This window comes from Megascapheus bottae, chromosome 24 (genome assembly GCF_031878675.1).
Source record: "Megascapheus bottae isolate mThoBot1 chromosome 24, mThoBot2.hap1, whole genome shotgun sequence".
NCBI lineage: Eukaryota > Metazoa > Chordata > Mammalia > Rodentia > Geomyidae > Megascapheus > Megascapheus bottae.
Window position 1 is genome coordinate 13,523,300 of NC_143532.1, and position 16,549 is coordinate 13,539,848.

At 45.7% G+C, this 16,549-nt stretch overlaps 1 long non-coding RNA gene across 1 annotated transcript; it reads left to right on the forward strand.

Annotated features, from left to right (window-relative positions):
• The first annotated feature begins 321 nt into the window (after positions 1-321).
• On the forward strand, positions 322-7,513 carry LOC150047038 (uncharacterized). Its single transcript, XR_016539489.1, has 4 exons — positions 322-407; positions 1,230-1,289; positions 4,614-4,792; positions 7,377-7,513. It is a non-coding gene; the product is annotated as an uncharacterized LOC150047038 (long non-coding RNA).
• Positions 7,514-16,549: the final 9,036 nt, after the last annotated feature.

A 16,549-nucleotide genomic window follows, 5' to 3' on the forward strand; every position in this document is an offset into this window, starting at 1 on the left:
GAGGTTTTACTCCAAATCGGACTTATCTAGGCAGCAGTCCAAAAGTGGTCCATGCCACAGTGACCTAAAAAAAGTTGTGGATTGGGGACTTAGGGTCACAGAAGAGTGACCCAAGGTACCAACCATGCATGGGAGAAGACCGCACCATCGCATGGGAGAAGACCCCACCATCAGATGGGAGCACTAGTGCTGACTGTCAAGGATGTGTGTCTGTGTTCCTTCTTCCCTTGGCTCTTGCCGATGCCCTTGAACCCTGCTAGGGGATGCGGGTTGCTATGGTGATGAGAAGGTTGCTAGCCAGGAGGAAACTAAGCAGGGAAAGTTCCAATGAAGAAACAGAATTTTGACATCATACAACTCTTGTCCCAATTTTCTCCATAAGAGCTGGGCTTCGGGCAATCCCTAAGGTATAACTTTGACAGGAAGACAGCATCGGATTAAGAAAGGTTCCAAACTGCTGAAAGGCAGAGATGTCTTTATTTCCTTACAGTATCCTGGGGATTTCAGGGGACACGAATGCCTGTGGGAAGCCCTAGTTATGGTACATTTGGGCTCTGGCTTCAAAATCTTAGGGTTGAGCCTCATGTGAATGTGGAAAGTTCCTTTTGCTGGTAACAAAAGCAGCTATGTGGTCTGCTATCTGTCTCACTAGCTAGCATTGTCCTGACAACTCTTGGCTGCCTGTGGACAAAGGGGTCTCATCCAGGAGTATTGACTTTTCACCTTACACACAACCTCCCACCTGCACTGTGGAGTCAGAGTAGGGGATCCTTTGGGCATCTCCTCTTGAAGCTAAAGACGGAGGGCAAAAGCGAGTAATGAGTAATCCCCATTGGCATTCCCAATTTAATACTGAAAAAGGTGTGACAGATGTAGAAGTTTCTCATGTAGATTCTTTCTCATCCAGAAGTCTTTCTTTCTTTTCTTTCTTTCTTCATTTCTCTCTCTCTCTCTCTCTCTCTCTCTCTCTCTCTCTCTCTCTCTCTCTCTCTCTCTCTCTCTCTCTCTCTCTCCACCCACCCTCCCTCCCTCCCTTTTTCCTTGATTCCCTCCCTCTTTTCCTCCCCCCCTCTATCTCTTCCTTCCTATCTTCCTCCTTTCCTATTGCCTTCTCCCCTTCTCTTTCCCCCCTCTTGACTAGGATTTGATTTCAGGGCCTTATCATTGCTAGGTAGTTACTCTTCAATTTGAGCCATTCTCCCAAGCCCTTTTTGCTTGCTATTTTTCAGATAAAGTTTCACTGTTTGCCTGCGCTGACCTGGATGGATAGCCTCCTACCTCTTCTACAGGTGTGAGCCACGGGTGCCTGGCTGCTTTACAAATATCTATCATTTGAATTCATCTCTTCCATCTCTGCCTTCCTTCCCCTCCCTTCTCTCTCCCTCTAGAACCTTCCTTCTGCTTCTCTTACCCTAACCTTTTCTTTTTAAGGACACTACAGAGATTTCAAGACAAGTCCCCAGGATTTAGTGATGAGGAAATCTGGGGACCTGTCGAAGACATGGCAATCCTGAGAATCCAAGCTGATGGAGATAGCACACTGAAATCTTTAGCCCAGGTGGCATGGGGTGCGTGTGTTGAGAGGGAGGGTAGAGAATGAGTTCTGGGGGAGAGAGAAAGGCTTCTCAGAGGGGATGATGCTGAAGTTGCACATTAGAAAGGATTTCCAAGGGAGTGGTTACAGTGCTTGGCGGAGGGGTTTGTATGTGTGTAAGAGCAGAGGACAGACTCAAGGAGTCCTGACCACTCCTGTCTTAGCCATGGCGACTGGCTGCGACGATTAAAGTGGAGCATTCTCTTTATGCCTTTTCCTTACAGCATTTCTACCCTGTCTCACCCTAGCAGCCATTCTCCCCTGTTAACTGCTCCACCCAATGGGTACCCTGAGTGTCAGTCTTGGTGAGTTCCCCGACTCCCTCATTACTAGCAGAAAGCTGTTTTTCAAGGTCAAGAGCTGGCATGAGTTCCAGACCTTGAGAAGACCAAAGGCAAGTGGAAAAAAATTTTCCAAAAGAAAGACTCCGAGGTGCAGTGGTGGTGGTGATGGGGGGCAGCTGTCAGTGTTAATCTCTACTTCTGTTTCACATTTTACAAAACTACGGAGGGAGGAAGTTTCCAGATTATTCTTTCAACCCTTTAAGCTCCGTAGGGGCAGATATCATCACGGAGTAGGTGGGATCTTTCTTCCCAGGGGATTTGTCCACAGAGATCCTGGGCTGAGGTTTGGGGGGTGGGGGAAGGCAGAGTTGAGCTGTCTTGGGTTTCTCCCAGCTTTAATTCTGTAACTGGGACCTGCTGCTGGTTCAGTCTGGGGCTGGCTAATAGGAGATGGCTTCACTTTGTGTTGTCTAGATGGCTGTGGTTTGCGTTGGATCACGGGGGAACACTGACTATTCCCCTCCCCCATTCTGGTTGATTAGAGATAAGAGTCTCACAGACTTTCCTGCCCTGGCTGGTTTTGAACCTTCATCCTCAGATCTCAGCCTCCCCAGCAGTGAGGATTATACGCGCAAACCATCAGTGCCTACCATGTGCCTCTTATTCTATAACAGGTCCCCTGCGTTCTCATCTGATGATGGTAAGGTTTCAAGAGGAAAGGAGGGCTTGAGAAGGGAGTAGGCATTGTCCTCTTTAGGCCTAGGCACAGAACTGGCCCATCTCTTCTACTGTGTTCTCTTGCCCACGAGGAGTCAAGAGACTTCCTCGGATTTGAAGAGTATGAAAACAGAATTCCCCCTTCAGGATCAGAGGAGCTGCAAAAGCCATACTGCAAAGGGGGCTGAAGAACTTCTCGCTGATGGTCTACCCTGATTCAGCCATGCTCTTGGCTCAGTTGGGGAAGTTCTGCCAGCTCTGAATTCTTTGTCTAATAAGTATTTCACCATATCCATCCAAGTTTTAGTACCCCATTAAGTCCAGAGCTCTAGCTTGACTTTGCATATATAAATCCAGAAGCGTTCAAATCATCAAACATTGCTTCCAGCATCCCGCCTAAGGCCAGACATACAGAGCCACACAGGGAGGGTGGAAGCCCCGTGGGTGAAGGGCTTTGACTAAAGACAGACAGGTCTGACTTTGAAGACAGACAGGTCTGGCTTTGAATCCTTTGTTCTTACAGGCTGTGGGCTTTGAGGCGAGTCATGGCCTCATTCTGAGATGGATATTAGTAAAATGTGGATGCTAATGTCGACTTACAGGGGGCGTTGTGAGGCCCAAGTCAGATACCAGACAGAAAGTGCTTTGCATACCACCTGAGATACCACAGACGTCCACTAAGTGGTGGCTGTTATTATCAATAATAAATGTAGTCTGAAGGAATGTGGACATGAATAAGCCACTTGGTAACTTTGAGCCAAACATACATCATTCATGCTCCCATCCTCATCCACATAAAAATATGCACACAAAGTTTGGGGAAACCCATTAGCCTCTGGCTAACTTTTCTTCATAACAGGAAATCTCACAGTATGACCAGGACTCGCCGATTGACCCAGGTGTGGGGATAGATCAGCAGCACCTCATTCTGTTTCTAGACATTTCCAAAAGCCGTGAAGTGTCTCTTTCCTGCATGGCCACACACACTCCTGTTTTTCTGTGCCCACACCCCATGAAAATGGAGGCGCACCTGCACCTGCAGTGTGTGGAGATGCTTTGCCCATGGTTGCCTGGACAATTTGCTTCCCACACCTGCAAACAGTCTTGCTTTCCTTTCTCCAGATCAAAGTGAGTCTTTGCTCTTCAGACCATCTGCCTCCCAGCCCAGCCGGCAGGGAAGACAAGGAGAGAACTGAGCAATTAGATACTCAGCGGCCCCTCTCCCGGGCTGGAGCTGTTTTTAGCTCTGCCTCTCAGGCAGGCGGGCCCAGTCTTGGGGTCTGAGCCCAGCCTGGTAAATTAATGACAGCAGAAGACTGTCGGGACCCAGCAGTGTAGGAGAGGGAGGCATTGCTGGCTCATTCATTTTCTGTGGAGTCTAGGGCTCTTCCTTGGTCTTTATTTTTTTTGCCTGCAAGTGATAAACCTGCATTGCTTTCAACCAGATGTAAATAAAAAGCAACAATAAACCCTCTTTTTTGTATATTTTCACTGGAAACAAAATGGTCCCACATTTTCGAATTCCAAACTATATGCCCATTTGAGACATAAGGAGTTGTGGAGGATGCAGGTAGCATTGAGAAGAGAAGAAAGAGCTTTTTTGTCAATGGTTCATGTTGGGAACTGGAGGCTGGTGGGGAAGGAGTGGAGGTGACTGGTGTGTGGTGGTTAAGTTTTGCCTTTTAAGCAAGACGTTTCCATTCTGGAGGCAAAGGGCTCCAGGCTGATACAATCTGTTGGCGAGAATAACTCTGGACTTGGATCTAACAAAGACTATAAAGAGGAGTTGGGAGACTTGTTTTCCAGCCTTATGGGAATCAGGGTGGTTTTAAATGAAGGGCAGATGTAGCCTGAGGCTAATATCTACCTCCCTGGGTCCTGCTGTAACCTTATTAAAGAATAAAAATAAAAGGCAAGACTTTTATGGTAAGGAAGAAAAGGCAAGACAAGGCACTTCCTGAGCAGGGCGGGGCGGCTCTGGGGCATATGTGAATGACATGGGTCACGTCTCTCCGCAGAGCTTGGGGCCCTGGGCACGACAGAAGCCTTAATCTGACTGTCAAAGCTGGGGCTGGAAGAGCAGGAAGGTGCTACCTCCTCGTGCTGCCATCAGATCAGCACCTCCCCTTCTACTCTGGCTGGCCACACAGGATACTCTGTGTGAACAGGGGTTCAGATGGGAGCCTGACTTTCCAAGGTAAAACAGCATGTAGAATCTAAGGGGGAGGAAAAAATCTTGTGTTCTGGGAAGCATAAGCTCTCGCCACACTTCTAGTAGGGGGCAGTAGAGGTACCCAAGATTGAGTCAGAATCTAAAACCCACCAGGGACCCTCTCTGTCTGGGCAGGGCACTTCTCCCCTCTGAACTTTGAGTCATCATTTGTGTAAGGGGGACCTCTCACTCCTTCCAGATGTTAGGACCCTGGTGTGCTGGCTTATGCCTGTAATCCTGGCTACTACTTGGGAGGTGAAGATTGTGGTTCCAGGTTAGCCTAGGCAAAATGTTTGCGAGACCCTCTCCCCATCTCCACCAACTCAAAGTTAGATGGGATGGTAAGTGCCTGTCATTACAGCTACGCGGGAATTGTGAACAGGAGGAATGTCACGGTCAAGTTGGCTCTGGCCGAAAGAAAGAACCTATTCAGAAAACAGCAAAAGGGAAAGGGCTGAGGTGTGACTCAAGTGGTATAGCACTTGATTAGTGAGTATAAGGCCCCAAGTTCAAATGCCTGCTCTGTCAAAAAATATCTCTTAAGAAAAGGATACACTTAAGTATGTTGGGCTGAAATGTAAAGGTCGACATGCCTCGAGCTGCAGGCAACATGGGCCCAGCAAGTGCTGGGGCAGGGCCGGGAGTTAGGAATTATTCCAAGCCTCTGTCTATTTCTGGAAGGAGCCAGCTCCTTCAAGGACGGATATGAGGATGGGCTGAGAATCAGAGCAGGCCCTTGGAACCATGCTTGGGACAGGGGCTAGTGAAGAGTTCTGCTGCTGTTCAGGAGCTGGAATCTGGATAGGGAAACTGAGGCTGTGTCTGGCTATTTGAAGTGGTCACCAGGAGGATTCAGCAAGAAATCCACTGTCTGATGGACCCAGGGTCAGCTGAGGTGGGAATCTGACTGTGAGAGGATGGAGGTGTGTTGGGAAGGGAGGGGTGGGCCTGTAGGTGGTGGGGGGCAGAGATGGATATTTCCTTCTCTCTGGTTTTAATTCTCCCAATGCTTCCTCCCTAAGCGGTCTTTTCAGCTTCAATCTCATTTCCAGCAGGCAGCCAGAGCCCTCTGTGCAAATCACCAATCTGACCATAACCACTCTCCCTCCCTCCCTCCAATCCCTCCCTTGGCTCCCAATTACTTCCAGGATACAGTCCAAATTCCTTAATGCATTCTACACAGCCTTCCTCACTTTCCAGTATTTTTTTCTCTTCATGCTTCTCTCCAGCCCTAGGTGAATAGATGAGTCCCTGCATTTTAAATTTGCATATTGTCCCAGGAACAGTCATTGGCTTTCCCCTAACTCTTCATGCTGTGACTGGGCACCTCTGTTTCTGAGGGATGAGTCCTGCCCCTCAAAGGCTCCCAATATCTCTGCATCAAGTCTTTCCCTGGTCCCTTCAGGATGTTGGCCCTGGTTTTGGAGGAGAATAGTTATGCATGGGCAGAGGTGAGAGATGCTTCAACCACGAAGTGGCAGGAGTTGTTAAATCAAGTTCCAGCTGCCCATGGCCCTAGGCAGCAGAGCTTATACCTTCATTCCTTCCCTCATTCCTTTACCAGCTTCCTGGGACTTCCTTCCCAGTCTTTACTCACACCTGTCTTAGGGTTTTAAGATGTTTGCGCTGTGTCTCCTACCTGTATGTTGGCTTCTTTTGTACCTTGTCAGCTCGGGCTTTGCCAGCAGCTTTGCAGATACTAGCTGCCTCCTCTGTGCTCCAGGGCCTTGCATCTGTCCTCTGCCCACCTCCTGTCCACCTAATCCCTTCACATGCTGATGAGATCCATGAAGTCATGGGCCTCTCTGCCCCAGCACCTTGGGGCAGATGGAAAGAACAGTGCAGGATTTTCTGTAGAGTTCAGACTCTTCCTCACACAAGGCACTTCAAAGATGATTTTTGTAAGTCTACACAACTTTATTTCCAGTTAACTAGTAAAAAAAAAAAAACAACCAAAAACTAGCCTGGAGATGTGGCTCAAGTGGTAGAGTGCCTTCTGAGTAAGCAAGCCATGGAAGCAATAAAGGCCCAAGTTCAAACTCAGGCACTGGTGAGAAAATTAAAGCAGGGTGGCAAAGGTAGAGGTAATGACCTGGAAGACTTCCCATGGCGTATTGGCAAGAGTGGGGTATCAGTGGAGGGTAGGCAAGTTGTAGGGTGCTGGCCAGAACAAGAGTCCCATTTTATCTACATTTTTTTTAAAAACCTTTGTATTTTCTTTTTTATTATTATTTGGAAGGTTTAAACAAGTTTATTTTCTCCATTTTGGAGTTAGTTTACTATTTTCTTTTCTTGCCAGTCCTGGGCTTGAGCTCAGGGCCTGAGCACTGTCCTTGGACTTTCTCAAGGCTAGAGCTCTACCACTTGGGCCTCAGCACCACTTCTGGCTTTTTTCTATGTATGTGGTACCAAGGAATCGAACCCGGGCCTTCATGCATGCTAGGCAAGCACTTTAACCACTAGGCCAAACTCCCAGCCCATCTTATCTACATTTGTATATATAGCTTTTGATCTAGACCTGCCTAACCTCACAAATGGCTCTACTGATGTGACTCATTTCTATTTTCAGCACATAAATTAATGTTTAATGAATGAACCCAACTTTGCAAAATCCTATGTAGAAGTGAGGGGAAAAAAATTGGAAGGATCTCCATGAAGACAGTCACAGATGGCCTGAGTGGTAGAGCCCTGCTGGGGCAGAATTCCAAGAAGAGCAGCACTTGGGCTTTCCACATTCTGTTATTGTTCAAATTGGTCTTATTTTTGGCTATTACACTAAAAAAAATCAAACAAAAGTGGAACAGAAAGATCTTTTGCCATCTTTCTCCTACAGTTATGGTGGAATATTCACTGTTTTAACCTCTCAGTGTGTGTGTGTGTGTGTGTGTGTGTGTGTGTGTGTGTGTGTGTGTGTGTGTTGCTTGCACACCTGGGGGTCAGCTCTATCTGTGCACCTTCCTCCCTGATAAGCAGCGAAAACTGAGCGCTCTTGCCATGGTGGGGAAAGACCTTCCTGTGCAATAGATTCTCCTGCTGTTTCTGCATATATCGATCACTCATAACTTAATCATTTACCTTCCTGATTCTTACTTTAGTCACTGGCTCTTCTTATTCACCCCTTCCCCCCACCACCCAAAGTCTTTATTTGAGTTAATCAGAATAGCATCAGTTCCTAGAACATGATCAGGGATAACTAACTCCCCCATGGGATAGCCTCACCAATCCCCCAACCCCCATGGGGAGTTAGCCAACCCAACTTGACCATTTTGTGGAAATCAGGGTTCAGAGAGGTTAACCAGCTCACCCAAAGTCACAGAGCTTGCCGGTGGTAGAAATGGTATCAGCAGTGATTTAAGATTTATATCTTTCTAAGATCAAATAGAAACTGGGTGCCTGGGGCTCAGGCCTGTAATCCTAGCTACTCAGGAGGCTGAGATCTGAGGATGGTGGTTCAAAGCTGGCTCAATTGGAAAGTCCATGAGACTCTTTTCTCCAATTAACCACCAGGAAACCAGAAGTGGTGATTTGGCTCAAAGTGGTGGAGTGCTAGCCTTGAGCAAAAAAGCTCAGGGACAGGACCCAGGCCCAGAGTTCAAGCCTCACGACAAAAAGATAAAATATGAACAGATTCTTTCCCCAATGGGGAGGAGTCTCCAGTGAGGGTTTTTCATACTGTCAGAAGTGATCAGGTTAGGGTTCACTCCTTCTTGCTCTGGAAAGGAAGAGGACAGACTTGAGAAGTGTGGGTACACTTCCCTGGCTGGATCTCGCTAGCTGCAATGCATCCAGCCAGCCCTCCCCCGACACCCCGTCTCTGGATGTCTTCCTTGATTACCACAGCCTCCGAGTCAACCAGACATAGGTCAGATCTCTCCTACAATTAGGAATGGAGCTAATTACAAAGCTTCAAGTTACTGAGCCGCAAAATGAGGACAGTGAGACCTACTTGTGGGGTGATTTAGGTGAGTGGTGGGTGTGGCCAGCTGGTTGTATGAGTGACAGATCTGCCTGTGTCTTGTCTCTGGAAGATAGTGTTCCACAGATTCAGAATAGGAGGAGAAAGCAGTGTTTAACTATTGGCTGTAAGCCGTGTAGTTACCCTTTGGCCACTCCTGAGATCTCTGATATGGAAGCAGGTAGTAGAGTGATTACAACCATGATCGCAGGAGCCCACGGGTACTGAATTCAAGTCCCAGATTGATTATTTATACTGTCTGGCCTTAGGCAAGCCTCTTGAATCCACAGCATCTATTTCCTCCCCTGTGAATGCTGTCTAAAGTAACATCTATCTGGTCGCGTGCATTAAATATAATAATGGACATGGCAGCTAGCCTAATGCCTGCTATTATGCTGCAAAAAGCCAATAAATGTCAACTTCTTTTAATATTTTAATCACTGATTTTGTGCTTTTTCTTTTGCAGTCAGTCATTCAGCTCTTTACCAAGTTTCCTGTTGTTTCCCCGTTCTCTGGGCGGGAATTTGTACAGTGGCTTTGAAGACAGAAATTCTGCCCACGGCACACAGTACAAGCAGCAGACCCTTGGGGGACAGAGCCACTGAGAGGCGGGGTTGGGTTGTTACAGCAGTGTACTTGGCCTACACTGACTAATACTGGCTGAACTCACATGATGAGGCCAAGGGTGTTACCTGGCCACTTTGTTTTACCATGTGAAGAGAAGGGAGAGAGGCAAAGAAGTTCACATGCTTCCTTGAACAGGAACTATCATGATTAGAGCTCATAGGCCTAGCACCCTGACTCCCTGAAGCTGGAAGTGCTGGGGACTCTGTGTGTGGAGCCTACAATACTATGGATCCAGGTGGTCCTTTGCTGGTACTTCCTCTATGGATTTATCTGCAAGGTGTGAGCAAGCCCGTGTTTCTTGCTGCATCAACCTCCAGTGATCACGACTCATGAGAGTTTTAAAACCCCCCGCTCTGGAGGGGTAGAACTCTGCACCAATTGTTACTGCCAAATCAGCAAGAGGGATGACAGAGAAGTGTTCTGGATTAAGGGACACCTTCCGGCATCTTTTGGATTCTTTCTCCTAGAATCTCAGGAGGAAGATCAGAAGCCCAGAGACTCAAACATGAGCGAGTGTTTTGACTCACAAGTCATTTTGACGAAGGTGTGAGTGATGGGTACAGCATTCTTCATCACCAAAATGCCCACTGTTTCAGGGACAATGAGCACAAGATCGAAATGCCTAAAAGCTGAGAGAGGATGGAAATGAGGGGGGAATAATAAGCAATGATATATGTTTAGAGACAATCCCTTGCTTGTGCCTGTTCCTTTTTTTTAAGGGAGCTCTAGAGTGAGTGAGTTTGATTGGGGCTACCAATTGGAGCTGTTTAGACAGAGTTAGTTGGTCTTGGAGGCCTAGGAAATTACCCAGAGAGAGGGTGTGATTGTTCCTGTCCATCTCTCCATGAATTCTCCATTAAGAGCCAGCTCTCCACAGTCTTGTTCTGAGGTTGCTGCGGAACCACATCACCCTGGAGAAATCCAACCATCTGGCCCCTGTAGCCCTAGGCCAGAGGATTATCTTCAGTGTGGTGGTAGCAGGGGTACATAGGGAAGCTGTGATGAGCCCTAATCCCCAGGAGGAAGGTGGTAGAGGTGGTTAGATATCAGCCAGCCTAGAGGAAGCCCATGGGAATCTAGAAAGTATTCTTCCTTTTCAAATGTCACTTGCTTTTGCAATTTCCAAGGCTAGGCAGCCCGGAAATTCCTCATTATATATTTCCTTAGCTCCAAGAGTGATCTGATTAGTTTCCAGCTGCAGACTTCCTGGCATCATGGGCTATTGACTCTTGTGGAGAGCTGTCTAATCATGGTTGGATGTAGACTTGTTGTAGACTTGGGCACAAGGTTGAATCAGTGATTGAAGGCTAGGAGGTCCAAATGTGGTGAGATGTTCCAGTAGGTAGAGAAGGTGTTAGTGGGAAAGGGTTGTGATAGGGGTTGGAGAAGAATGTGTTGGCTAGGCTGAGGAAACTCGAAATCCCAAGGAAAAGGCCAACGTGGAATCCATGTTTTGTAAGGTCTTCTATTTGCAAGCATCTTCTGTAGTTAAGTTGCGACCTGTGGTACAGCCCATTCCATCCATCTGACTGATAGTTGTAGCCATGTCACAATGTGGGCTTTCCATCCCTGACTTGGTTTACCCTAGAACACTGAGTATTTGTTTCTTGAGTCAATACAACAACTTTGATGGGGCCCTATCAAAGGTTAGACCTGTATTTTGCTTCTGGAAGCTTCCATAACAACCCAGGTTGACTCCTCCTAGGGAAGGGCATTTGAATTCCTCTCAGGTCTTCGACCCCCACAGATATCCTGACTCCTTCTCCATGGCCCGATTCCTCTGGGACCCCATGGATATGATTTTCTGTGTGAACAGGTCACCTGAGGCAGATCTGTTGTGGTTTCTGCCCTTGTCTCTGTTCAGGGCTTCATGCTTGGTTCAGTTTCTGTTGGCTGGGGAATTTGAGCCATGTGTTTTGTGGGTTTGGGCTCCATGAATAATATGCATTTTGTAAGCTTCTTTGGTTTATTTTTAAACAATACAATTCCCCCCCTCTTTTAAAAACATTATCTTCAAATAGTTGTACAAAAGGGTTTAGAGTCAGCATGCCCATTTATGTATACAATGTACGTGTCACCATGCTTGGTGATCAGAATCACCTCTCCCATCCTTCCCTCCCTGCCCTACTCCAGCCCTATCCATTTCCTCAAAATTTCTACCTCCGTTTCCACAAAGCAAATATTTGGTAACTCATTCTCTGGCCTGTGTTTGGGGAAACCCGGGGATTTGCTTTGAGTCTTCAGCCTTATGATTCTCTAAGCTCTGACTGTGCATTCAGGCAGCCTGCCTGGCCATAGGTCTGAGAAGGACATAGGAGCCGCCCACCATGAGAGAAGAATCATGCAGTTCACAGCCCTCTGGTCATACACGAAGGTTCAGGTGGAAACCCAGAGACAGGGGTATGGGTGTGAGCAGGGGCCTTGTCTAAAGTCAGACAAGTTAGTGACAGAGTGATAGCTCTCCTCCCCTGTGAGCCTTGAAGTCACACAAGATGCCAGGAAAGCTGTACTCACAAGTGTTGCACAGTGCTGCTGAGTGCATTTCTTTGCATAAAAATGTCCTATTCCCCACAGCTAGATAATTTTATGTTTGTGGAGCTGATTACTAAATTACAATGAGGAAAAGACAAATTCTTCAGACTTTAGGAAGTGCCTTACAATGATGAGTCTCCTTTCTTTTAATCTCCTTCAGTCTTACTGAAAAAAAGGGGGGAGGGGGAGAAGGAAGACAAGTTATAAGTATCCTGCAATGATCTTCACTTATTTGTTTATTTCTTTTACTCAGCTGTGGCTTTCAAAAAAAACCCAGCAGAACAACCCGACATTCTGAACAAGTATATTAATTTGAATTTGAAGTCCTTTCATACTCAAATGATGGGTATAGGAACATACAAAATGACATATTTTTGTTGTCTTTGCAATGAGATATATACTCAGACTGTCCAACTTGACAAGAGACAGCTTTATTTTCCTGGCAAGAAATAAAAAATGCCCAACCACATTGATAGTTAACATTATGAGTTGCAGTTAGACATAGTGACACTAAATTTGGAGCATGATAATAACTTTTCTGGGGACCTAACTTATCTTCCGTGCCTGCGGCGCGTGGACTTCTACATAGTTTATGGGTTTAATATTATTCTGCAGGTTCATCCAAATCACATTACAATGAAATTCTTCTCAAAGAAGATCTGTCGGAGTAATAAAGAACCATGTTTGCCTTGAACTTCACCATGGGTTGCTTGGGCTGAAGCAGCAACCCTTGGACCTCTTGCGTTTTGTCAGAGGCTAATCAATTTGGTTTCGAGCAACAGTTTGCCTTTCAAACTCCATACTTGTGTGTTGGGGAGGGGTTGAAACTCTGGATACTTTATTCTACAAGGACAGATCACCAACAACATGAAAGATGTCATTCCAGAGAGCTTTGAGTGTGTTGTATACAATCAGACATTGCATATCTTCTTTTTCTGGGGCTTGAACTCTGGGCCTTGGCACTGTCCCTGAGCTCCATTTTGCTCAAGGCACTGTGCCACTTGAGCCATAGTATCATTTCTGGCTTTTTCTGTGATTAATTATAGATAAGAGTCTCACAGGCTTTTCTGCTGGGGCTGGCTTTGAACTGCAATCCTCAGATGTCAGCCTCCTGAGTAGTTAGGATTATGTGTGAGCCACCAGCACTTGGCTTCAGATGTCTTTTTTATAATGCCCATGTCTTCATTCATGTATACCTGAGACTGGATTCCAAAAGGTATTTACTTAAGATGTTCAATCACAGTGTGACACTTGGGCCCAGGAGGTGGCAAATTCAGCTGGGGAGTGGCAGTGGTACAGTGGAAACTAGTAGTCAAGAAAACCATATCCTTCTTGGGTTTCATAGTGTATGCTTGTAACCTCCATATTCAGGAGGGAGGAACAAGTGTTTCATGGGTTTGAGATTACCTTGGGGTTTATAAGGAGACCCTGTCATACAAAAAAGAAAAGGAGAGCAAATGGAAAAGAAGAAGGAGGAGGAGGAGGAGAAGGAGGAAGAGAAGAAGAGGAAAGGGAGGAAGGGGAAGAGGAGAGCAAACGAGGATGGGGGAAGAGACAAAAGAGGAACAGAGAAGGGAGGGGGAGGAAGGTAGCGAGGCAGAGAGAGAATACAGAAAATAAGAATACCATTCCTGCTCTTTCTCTGACATAGTCCTGTGTGGATCTGGCCAGACTCTTTGGAAAATGCCAAAATGGAGGATTGAAATGTAAACAAACCCAAGATTCTTTCCTCTCAGAGGCGCTTGGACATTATAACCCTAAATCTAATTTTTATTCTTGGAGACTTTAGGAAGGAGGTGGGGGGGTCACATATTTCTATGAATTGGTGGTTTTGGTTTGGAGAGGGGTCTTTTCCTTTAAAAGTAAGTAAATAATAATAATAATAAATAATAATAACATCACCAAAGAGGCTGTGTTTGAAGTAGACATGTCATTGGCTACATGTGCAAAGTGAGGGGAGAGGAAGTATTGTCTTCCTTTACACCTTGAAAGCTGCTCTTAGCTGCCATGACGTGTACAGTGCTAATGTTATTTTAATACTAAACAGTTGTCAAGAAATTATGAAAAAAATCAGCAATGGGCTACAAAATACAAGGTGACAGATTGTTGCCCAGTGTGCCGAGGAAAGAATAATTTACAGCCTCCGAGTGAAATCACAGCTTGTTTGTGCCTCGTTTCTAGAAGCTTAGCACAACATTTGCAGCATGTGTCGGGTAAATTCACCTCTTGTTAATTTTAGAGGGCTGTTATTAGCCCAGCTTCCTTTTGTCTGCTTCATCAAAGTGTTGAGGGTCTGTTAGCACCCTCCTGGTCTCCAGAGTGGACTTGTGGCATCACCTTATGCCCTGGAAGTCGGAAGAGAGCAGGAACTGGTTCACATGATAGGTGCCTGGCTCATAGAAAATGCTTAATACATTGGCTTTTGTTTGAGATTTCACTCAGCTTCTGAGAGCAATATTACTAGGAAGGAGAAGACAAGATGGAGGAGATGAGTGAGGAGGTAGGACTTGGGAGGAGTGGGCAGCAGAAGACATCCTGATTTTCACGTAGCAGATTCTTCCTTCAGAAGCAGGAGAAAATAGGGCCTTCTCTAGGGGTTCAGCTTTCCCCTCCCTGTTCTTCACTGGGCTTAAATCTAAGGTAGTATATAAAGATAGCCAACAGCACTGGCAGATGTTCAACTTTCTCATGTAAGTCCTACATGGAGAGATCAATAATAAGTTCCATTTTTTTCCCCTGGGGAGCCCAGAATCTTCTCTGAAATTGAATGTCATCAAATGCCACCCAGAAGCCCTTGGACGTGCAGCCACCTCCATGCCCTGGCCTGGCCTTGATTTCCCAGACAAAGGCAGGGGTGGTTATAGGTATGTTTCATGGATGACCAATAACTTGTGTTTCTATGATCATGTTTTCAGATTTTTCTATTGCTCAGATTTTTCTAATTGGCCTTAGAATATTCTCAGTAGTTAATACTCATTCATTCAGAATGGAAGCATAAATAAATAACTTTGATCCAAGCATACCTTCTTATTAGGTTATTATGTTAGAGACTTTGAATTCTTTAACCAGGAAGATGAAATTAGAAAGATCTTGAGAAAGAGAAGCCTTCTTGTTATCAATCATGTCCTCTTGAACATGTTTCAGAGCTTGCTGCTGGAATCAAGAATAGATGTTTTATTCAAAAGAATATATTTAAAGAAAATGCCAGCACTTTTTCGATTTGGGCTTCTGAAAAACAGGATGTCTCCAAGTCCTCCTGACTCTGAGCATACCAGGGCTTTGAAAGATACTTAGGGTGTCTCAAGCCTCCTCTGGCTGCATCTGGATGGTAGAGAACTTTCTGTGGGACTCTAGGTCTCCTCCTCTTTTTCTAAGGGAGTCAGTCCATGGGGTTCACCCTTATCATATCCCCAAAGCACCAAATGATCCTAATCCTCTCACAGTGGGAGTTAACATTCCAATATGAGTCAAATCTAGGGCCATGTGCATGGAGACCTACTGACAACTGGTGCGTTTTGGGGGTCAGAGCAGAGCAGGTCTCTGCTCTTAGAGCAAAGGGAGGAAAAGAAACAAGCAGTAGACAACTTCATTTATCATTCAGAATGGAGATTCTATACAAGGCTTCCTGAAAACATGTTAGTTTAAATATAGAAAAGGAGACTGTATATTAACCTCCATGGAGACACACTGACCTTTAGAAAGACATTCTTTGTTCCCGCCCACCTTTTCTGCCTCTCGTTCACTGAGCAAGGATGGTAATACAGATAAGAGGTTTTTTCCAACACCCCCATGATGATCCTAGAGGGATGAGGGGCTTGTGATGATGCAGATGACTCTAGTCCTTCATCCCTATTCTTTTAGGGGGTGTCAGGACCTTTTCTCAAGCCAGCCATGCTTTCCTGGCTGTGTGGAACCTCATAAAATAGAGTATCTCATGCCTTTGTGGCCCAAACAAGAGAACAGGTGGCTTGCTCCAGCTCTGTTCCAATGTGCTTTACGGCCTTGGAGAAATCACCTCCCATTGACCAAAATGAGGCAATTGAGTGGATCAGTCTTCAAAATCCAAGATTTATGAATTAAAAGGAAGAAAAAAACCTGAATGTGTTTCTGCAAAACACAATGAATCTGATCTTTTTCTCCAAAGTCCAGGCCTTACAGGGAGAGCAAGGGCAGTGATTTTCTCTTCTAATTGATACTTTTGAGTCTTTACATCTGTGAATCCAGAAAACTGTTCTTTTGGTCCAGTTTCTGACCACCAACAAATGTCATTCTGGGGCTAGAACATTGAAAGTCCTCTCACTTCTGATGATCCTCAAGGTCAATGCCAGATATGCGAATGCTACTGGCTTAACATTCAATGATGACTGGCAAGTAAGACCTAGGACAGATACTAAATATGTTCTAGTCCAGCTTCCTCAGTTGACAAACAGAGAGCCTGAATCTACTTGGGTCACCTCCAGATACTGACAGAGGGGCGATTAATGCTCAAGGCTCCTGTCTCTTTTTCCCAAGTTCAGTCTCCAATTAGATTTCCCCCCTCCATTGGAAAGTATTCACATTTATTTCTCCAAATGCACAATTGGATTTTGAATTCCTTCCCTTATTCATGCAGAAAATATCAAAGTGTC